The sequence below is a fragment of the Passer montanus genome, unplaced genomic scaffold (genome assembly GCF_014805655.1).
Source record: "Passer montanus isolate IOZ18808 unplaced genomic scaffold, ASM1480565v1 scaffold5, whole genome shotgun sequence".
NCBI lineage: Eukaryota > Metazoa > Chordata > Aves > Passeriformes > Passeridae > Passer > Passer montanus.
Window position 1 is genome coordinate 13,910,337 of NW_024369929.1, and position 9,085 is coordinate 13,919,421.

The following is a 9,085-nucleotide window of genomic DNA, read 5'->3' on the forward strand; positions in this document are numbered from 1 at the left end:
ACTTCAAATGTGCTGTATTGTGAATAGGGACTGATTTCATTCCTATTATTTCCTGCACTATCCTTGAGGAAGCTAAAACAACCCTCCAAGCTCACATATATGCTTAAGGCGATTGTTTAGCCCAGGAGATAAATGGGAAAAGAAAAATTCCATTTTCTAGAGGAGGATTGTAAAGAGATAATATAGTCCTTCTTATGTTTTTTTTTCTTTTTTTCTGTATAAGATTCTGTGTCACAGCCAAATTTATTAAAGATACTCTTCATTAGTAACCTTATAATGAAAGCTTCTCTTTCACTTTTCTCCTGCCATGCTGTTGTAGGACCTCTAGGCTCTCTTTTTAAATTGCACATGTTATTCTTATTAACGCTGTTTAAAAAAATAATCCTCATATGGGTCGTAGATTTTTTTTCTTTTTTTGAGACTTTTTTAAGAAGTCCTGCTCTGTCTTCCTCCCACTGAAGACCAATTATTGGCCGTTTGGTACAATTTCTGTACAAACTATTAGGAATTGTAAATAACTTTCACAACCTTTTATTCTACTTAAAATAAGCATAGCTTGGGCGATATGGTGAATACAAAAATTTCACATCAGGTTTCCCTTGGGAAACATGCTTGGAATAGGGAGCTGGAGAGAAGATAGTGGCTTCATGATACCTGTGAAGAGATGGTTTAGCCTTAAAGAGGTTCCAGCCAAGGCTCTGTTTGAGGGCTCTGCTGCACTGTCTTTGTGTGACTCACTGCTTGGATGCCCATTATATATATTTAATGGGAGACCTAGCTTTAATATAGGTCTATTCTCTATCCTAGCCCTTGAAAGCAGTGTGTCTCCATTGACTTTACTGGTCCACTGTGGGTGTTGGCTTTGTTGATCTGCCAGTCCTCAGTCTGTCTGTCTCCCTACAATGGGAGAAGCTCAGACCCACAGATAAGAGAAGAGTAAGGCAACAAAGTCATCACATTCAGAATGTCTTCTGTGCAGACATAGACTTTGCTTTTATATTTCTTCTAGATCACAGTTTGGGCCTCTCCATAGAATGGGAACAACTTTACAACTTCTGTCTACACCTTCCAAAAAAGTTTCCATTTACTGTAATAAATTAGACACACATATGTGAATCCTTAGAGGAGCAGATTAGTTTGTACATAGCAAACTGGTACCCTTTTAATGCTGCTAATAGATGATCATGAATGTGAGAAGGAGAGGAGGAAGGAAGAGAAAAGGGGAATGTGTTCCCCATGGAGGGCACTTGGGATAAAATGTGGTCTTTGAATGTCTGAAAAAAATGTTAAGAGAGAAGACAAGAAATTTAAAAAGGAAAAAAAAAAAAGTAGGTGAGGAAAGGTGGGGACCCAGAACATTGCAAAGCCCCTGCAGCCCAGTGAAAAAGTTTCTAGTGATTCAGTTTTGGTCTGACACACAGTGAGCAGTTGAGCAATACCCTGAAGCTGACTCGTTTGTCTGCACAACATGCAAACCTGGCAATGCCAAAACATTTTGCAGGTAGGTCTGTGCTTTGCTGGATTGATTGTGAAGGTGTGGTTCTTGGATGTCAAAATTGATTTTATTTCAGTCTAAAATTTCCTCACTTTTTTATGTTTAGAAAGAAAAAAAAAAAAAGGAAAAAAATCCCACGTGATACTTATAAGAGGAATTGAGAATTTATCTACATTTTTGGCCTTCTCCATACAAAAATAATTCAGCATTTGGAAATTAAACACCATGAAAATTTAATAGCTTTCATTTTTTACTGGAATGGCACGTGTCATTTCACAGTTTAGTGGTAATGGAGAAGAGCAGGGATCTGGGAGTTTGTTGTGCAGACAGTGTACAAGCAATTTTATGCCTGTTGTATCATGAGAGGGGCAGGACAGGATGTGCATGTCCCATTTTCTTCCAGTAAAGGCACCTGATGCCATGAAGTCTAGATTCTGTGAGATTATAGCCCTGCTCTTTGTGCCTTCGCCTCAAAAACACTTCACCCCCTTTTCTGCCTGAGACTTTTAAGGGAACTTTCTTTCAACCATTCAGGCACTGACTCCTGCTCTCCTCTGGCTTGGCATTTGTGGATAAAGGTGGATGCGGATGTTCCAGTTGGGACTGGCAGGGCATTCCGTTCCCCTGGTGTTTGCTTTGCATTGGTATGAACAAATGTGCCAAATTTCAGATGTGAGTGGTGTGCCTGGGGACTGTACTAACCTCCCACAGGTGAAGACATTCAAAAATAGAGAAGCCATCAGTTTTCTGGATATTTTAAAGCAGGAGGAGGATGAAATGTCAGGACCCTGAAGCAGTGCAAGCAGGGCTGCCAACATATCTCTAGACCATCCCACCCTGTAATCAAATTGTGCTCTTTTGATTGATCCACTCAGCCATGCCCAAGCAACTGTCTGCTGAATCAAATTCAATGCTGTGTGTGGCTCAGTCATGTGAAAATAGTGCCCTAAAAGCGATAAAGATTAAAAATATAATGAAACCAAACAAGAGTTGAAAATGAGTTTTTATGAAAATTGATGGGGGTATTTATTTATTTTTTAACTTGTTGACCAGAATTTTGTTCTGACATAAGGCTACACTTGAGATGCAAAATGCTTTTTTTTTGAAGCAGCAGCAGAGGTATGTAAAGAAAGAAGTAGTTTTGGGACGTTGACCATTAATTTGAGCCACAAAGGAAAAAGATGGGGATGGAAATGAAAGTAGAAGAACTGACTATTTAATTGTTGTAAAAAGGGTGAAAGAGAAGATGACAGGGCTTGTGTGGAACTTCTGTGCGTAAGGATTTTTGCACTGGCATGTTCCCCAGATTGGCCAGATCCCCTTCCCACGCCCTGTTTCCCAAATCTCAGCCCATTCAGGCCGTGCTGCTGTGTGCCCGTTTATTGTGTTGAACAGCGTTATGTTTCAGTAATGCTTTATTTGTGTCTCTGGCTTGGAAAAGTCTTTGGCTGAAAGTCACAATTTCAATGACGATTTTTTTTTTTTCCCCAGCTTGCCACTTAAAATATGATCAAGCATTACGGGTGAGCTACACAAAATTTTTTTCAGCGAACATTTGAAATCAGAGCAAAACCTGATTGTTCCATCTTATTAGCCACGTCTTGTTTGATGTAGCATGTTTTTCTAACCCGGTATCACTTCCATCTGAAGCTGCACCACAGAGAACACAAAGGTTTCAGTATTGAAGTTGAAGGAGCACTGAAGGGCATCTTACAAATGCTACTTTGTCACCTAGCAGGAGTTCTTGGAAATTTTTCAATGTTTTTCTTTTCTTTTGTGAACGGACATAAAGTGCCTCTTTCAAACCCAGCTAGGGTTTCATTCCTGCTTCTGTGATTCTCTGAGGTGCATTAGTTGAGGCTGGCAAACTTTTAGACTCCAGGGAATACAAAGCAAGATAATCAGTGCAAACTCAGTCCTTGCGGCAACTCTGGGTGGCTGAGTTTCCCGACAGGGGCTGGGGTGGGGGGAGGAAAACTCCTGCCCTAAAGATGTGGAGAAGTGACAAAATTAAAGCAAGAAAAAAATCCCTCATTTATAAAAATTGGAATAAAGACAGAAAAGGATCCAGGGCCATTCAGAGACTGGTAGGAGCTGAGAAAGACACTTATGCAGGTTTGCCTCCCAGATTTTTGCTTCGCTCTAAACTTTTATTTATGTGCCTTTTCCTGTGCCACTTTTACCAGTGTTTCTCGACAACACATTAACTTCCCTCCCGGTACAATAATCGACTCCAATCTGCTATTATCACGGAAATAGAAGAGGTAAAGTGCCTGTAATAGGATCCAAATCAAATCACTTTCACTTCAGCCGGCTTTTGCTGTGAAGCCGAAGATTCCCCAGGGAGATTCAATCCAGAGAAACACCTGCAGACACAGGCTGAGGCCCGGAGATGATATAGAACACGACAGGCCGAGCTCTGCACTAGCATTTCCTTCCTTACAAGCCGGTCACATTGGCAGTAATAACCAGAGGCAGGACCTGATAAAGTTGTGACTCATTGGCAAAGCCAGGATCTGACTTTCAGCTGATTTGACCCATCCTGAAGCAACACATCACTTGACAATTTACTGTAGAAACAGCTTTAGTTAATTTTTTTTTTCCTGTCCCCCTGAAGCACTTGCCTTAGTCTTGAATGGTTTTGCATGAATCCCTGGTTGTGTTTAAGCGCAGTCCTGCCTGAAGAGAAAAAATATATCATCCTCTCCCAGAGGCTAGAAAGGCCAGACTAAATTGAATTTAATAAGCTTCAGGTTTAGGGGAAAATAAACCCAGAATCTTTCCTGTGGCATAGGGAACAACTTCAACAAGGGTTGAAGATGGAAATACACGTTTGCAGCCATGCACTCTAGGTTAGAGTTTGATGCCTTGTTCCTTGTGAATATTAGTTCATTAATTCAAGTGCTTTCCTCCTGCATTTATGTTTTTATGTAAGTACTTTTTAGGTATGCTAAGAGACTCTATACCAGTTACATGTTATTATTTAATTTTGTGTTTATCTCAGGAAAATGCTAATATCATCTTAGCTGAATGAAAGCAAATAAAAGTCCTCTCTGTAATTGTCACCTAAGATTTGACAGGTCTGGCCTTATCAGAGAAATAACAATGCTGGTAAAAAAAGCAAGAAAAACAAAGAAAAGCAGTTATAATTATTATTCCCAAATTATTATAATTATTCCCAAATTAAAAAAAATCTGTGGGGAAATTTTAGGGGAATGGAGTTCAGCTGCCGTTTTTTTTTTCACTTTGAAATATCTGCTAGTGACCCCAGTTGCTGCTGCAAATATTATTTAGTAGCTGACAGCACACCAAGTTCCTCATGTTGTGGCTTTGGTGAGCACACACTGAGCCAATACCCATAAAACTCAGCCTTAGCTCCCACCCCAGTGTAATTGGTAGTTAAAGGACAAGAATATTTTATAAAATTATGTTTAAATGGATTGGTGTAAAACTCAAAAGCAATAGACTAAGGAAAAAAAAAAGTGATAATTGTTCATATTTTTGCAACTGGCTTCCTCTGGAAAGTGTTACATGGTTTTTTATTGTGTCCTCTGTGGTGTTTGAGCACCTTTAGTGTATTAGGGACAGAGAGTGAGAGACATCATGTAGAGTTTGCTCACAGACTTCTTTTTTCTCATGAGGAGAATTGATTTTTCACTAAAAGTATGGTTGATAAGGTTTAGTTAAAGTATTTGCTGTAAGGCCAGGATTTTCCTTGGAGTGGCAAATGAAAATAACCATTTTACTCCTCTCCCACTTTAGGCTTTTATTATAATACGAAAACTGTTTTTTTGTTGTTGTTTTAGAAAAACCTTCTGAAAGAAAGGAGTGCTGTTTGGAAATGTGTTTTGACTCCACGTTACAGTCCCATTAATGTGATGTATAAAAAACCCATATGTTAAACACTAACATGGGATCACAACTCCTGCTGTGAGAGATACGGAAGTCACATTATCTTGTCAGCTCAAATGCACATTCTTAATTGCTAAATATGAGCCAGAATCCCATGTCCAAACATTTGCTCACTGGAAACCAAACCTTAATTTTACAGTTCAATTGCAGATGCAACTCTAAGGGAGTTTGGGAAGCTCTAATGGAAAGGAGCAAAGTATTTAAATTATGGGGCATCAGAATTTGAGATGATAGTTTGCAAATTCAAAACTGAAAAGATGGTGTGATGTACAGTGAGAACATGGCAAACAGCATTGTCCAGTCTCTCTAATTAGATTTGGGAGCAGGTAGGGCATTTAAAAGCAAAATAAAAGTCTGAGAGGGATGCCTAAGTTTCTGTTTGTGCATGGATTATTGAATAGTGAAAGATTTATATTCTGAATAACTGGGGTTTTTTTAGTTCTCTGTGCAAAGGTTTATATGCAGGAGAGCAGAGGCAAAGAGAAGAAGGGGATGAAGGCAGGAATTAGGTGACTCTGTCAAAACATCTTTAGCTTTCCTTCATAAAATAAAAGTTATATTCATTAAAAAAAATCATTTTTTAATATGAAGCTGTATGAATTTTATGATCTGAAATTAAATAGTTTCTGTAATTTTCAGGGCTACTTTATATAGCTAAAAAAAGGCAATAATTCAACTTTACACTGAAAGCATCTGCCGAATTGAGTGCAAATTTGTGAGTGTTTCGGTCAATCCAAAACGTGCTTTATTTGGCATAAAAAAATTATCCTGACCTCATCAGCTCCTTATGGTCACTTTTTGAGAGAGGACCTTTAGCTTGCAACTCCTTTGTGAGGGTTGAAGTCCGACATTTCCCAGATCTGGGAGCAGGGACGGAGCCGTGCAGCCGGGTGCTCCCAGGGATGCTCCGGGAGCTGCTCTGTCCGTGGAGCTCTCGGGCTCAAACACATCTCTCCCTCCCTCCCTCCCTCTCTCCCAAGTCTTGCTTTGCTGACCAGGAAAAAAAACAATGGGCTGGGAAAACAACAAGAGGTATTTCTAGTAGCCGCCATCTGTTTTTTAAAAAGCAGCCAGAGCAATGATAGTATTACTTTTGGTCTTTTTTTAGGGGCTTAGAGGCTAAAGCCTGGAGGATTTGAAGTTGTGATCTCTGACACTGCCTTCAAGAAATGCAGAGGCTTCTTTCTCGTGTGTTTCCAGGTGTAGCTGTGTCTCAGGTGTTAGTTCATCAGCTTCATTTATAGGAAGCTTCAGGGTTGAGTGTGAGGAGAATGAAAATGCCTCTTGCAGCTTGAGGAAAAGTTCCTCTGCTTTTTTCTTGGACCTTACACTCAATATAGCACTGAGCAATTTGCTTAAACATTGAGGGGAGCAAATGATTTTTCTATACTTATATGCCCAGGCAGTAGATATCACAAAACCCTAATTCACCTCCTACCGAGTAAGAAAACTGTATTTCCTTTTGCTATATCTCTCATCTTAAATAAGATTTTTGAATTTCTTGTTGGAACTTTTTTTGGACAAACAGCCAACTTTTCCTTACAGTGCATTACCCAACACCGCATTTATATTATTAGAAAATTAAACCAGCAACTGAGAGATTTTGACTAATTAGGTTTCTTGGATAATAAGAGCTTTTTAATAAGGTACATATCACTTACAATATTGCTAATGAAATGTGAAAGCGATTCAGTACTCTGTAAGATAATGGCTAACTTGTTTTAATTGTTAACATTTTTTCTTGCCTGCAATGACACAGTCATTATTCCGCAGTCACCGCTTATCGTGAAATCCAAGAGGATTAATGGTTTCACTTATACTGGCGAAAATGTTTAAGCTGTCCCGATTATCAGTGCAGTTGGAAAGAATAATGGTTATTTGTCATTGCGTTTAGCCCCAGAATGAATTGTCCTCCAGCCAAGAGAATCATTAACCCTTTGAGTGACAGTAATAGAGTTTTACAATTAAAAATAAGGAAGCAAAGATTTATGGCTGGATATTTTTTTTTCTTCTGTAGGTAGTTTATTAGCTTATGAGTCCCACTAAAATGAAATATATTTCTCCTGGAAAATAAACCATATGATATATCTTATTCTCCAGAATACTACTTCTGCTTGTTGGAATTAGATTGCACTGAAACATTCTTTTGGTGAAGGAACAAATCTCTCAACTATCTAAAAAAAGTAAAAAGATTGAACATACATTCTGGAGGGGGAAAAAAGAAGATTCGGATTGCTTTTTCTCTTACTAGACTGCTATATATATTTAAGCACTGCATTTAAAGGAGAATTTTGTCTGTAAATCCCTATAATTCTAAACCATTTACTACATATAAGCAACTTAAAAACCACAAGATTTCTTCACAAAGTAATTAATATTGTAAATTTGGTTCATCTGGGAAGAGTTTAAAATTGTGTTGTGAGCTAATGAATATTCTTTAAATTCTGTACATGGCACTACACTAGCTGCCAAAACTGTAAAAGGCATCATAAAACAAACAATTGAGTGTTTAAAGTTTTGGGTATAAAAGGGTAATATAAAAAAGAAAAGAGAGAGAAATAAAACCGTTACTTGGGAAGTTATTTTAAATCAGGGGGAATATATCCTCAGTGCGGCTGTTGGTGAGCTGGTGTGGGACACTGTGGTTCCTTCCTTGTGGGTTTATGTTGGTTTATGCTGGGGTAACTTCCAGGGGATGGTTGTGTGGGGTTCGGTTCGACGCTGAAGCAGCATTTTTGAGTTGCTTCTGCACTGGAGCAATGGTTATTTCCAGCAGCACAGAATCCAGCTCATGGCATGGATCTGAGGATAAGGAATGCTTGTGAAATATTCCTCCTTGGACCAGTGCTGGAAGGAGTGAAAGCCTCTTTTTCGCGAATTGGTGGGGATGGAAGGGTGATTGGTATTTAACTGGAGATGTTCAGTTCCTTACAAGATTAGGTCCCGTTGGAGTTTTTTCACCTAAGAAATACATTTAAGTGAGTCTTACATGATAAAAACACATTAAAAAAACACAGAATATTTCTGCTCCTCAGCAGCTCATTCTTGTCCAAATGTTTGAGAATGCAACTGCCAAGGACAAGGAAATTTACTTGTGGAAGACACAAGTTTATTACTTTACCTTCCTTCCAAGAAAGATAAAACATAAAGAGAATAAATACTGGTATCAGTGTGTAGCTCAGGGGCTGATCCTCACCTGTGGAAGGTGATGGAAAGGGCTCTGCCCAGGCTCACATCAGTTGTTGTGCCAGACCCAGCACCTGGGCGAGACATAAAATGTCATTTATTTTTCTGGGGTGGAATCTTCTCTCAGGTTTCTATGGACTGCTTTTCTAAGGAGGAAAGGACAGCTATTCCCTTCAGCTGTAATAATAAATATAAATGGACTGGAGTATGAAAAGAAAACTTGCTCATCACTAGAGACACCAAATTAATGAAGTCTGTCTGGGGAAGAGCACCTCCACATAAGTAGCCAAGGTGTGAATGGAAATTATATTATCCCACAATTATTTTTTTCAAAAATATGTTACTTCAGGTGCTTCTTCAGTCTGTGTCATGAAGATCAGTGCATATGAGCTCAGAGCATGATCATTATCTTTATTATGTGTGATCTGTGCACAAAAAATCGTCTTCTATGAGATAGTAAATAACAGTTTTCCAGGGCTGAAGCCTTCCCTC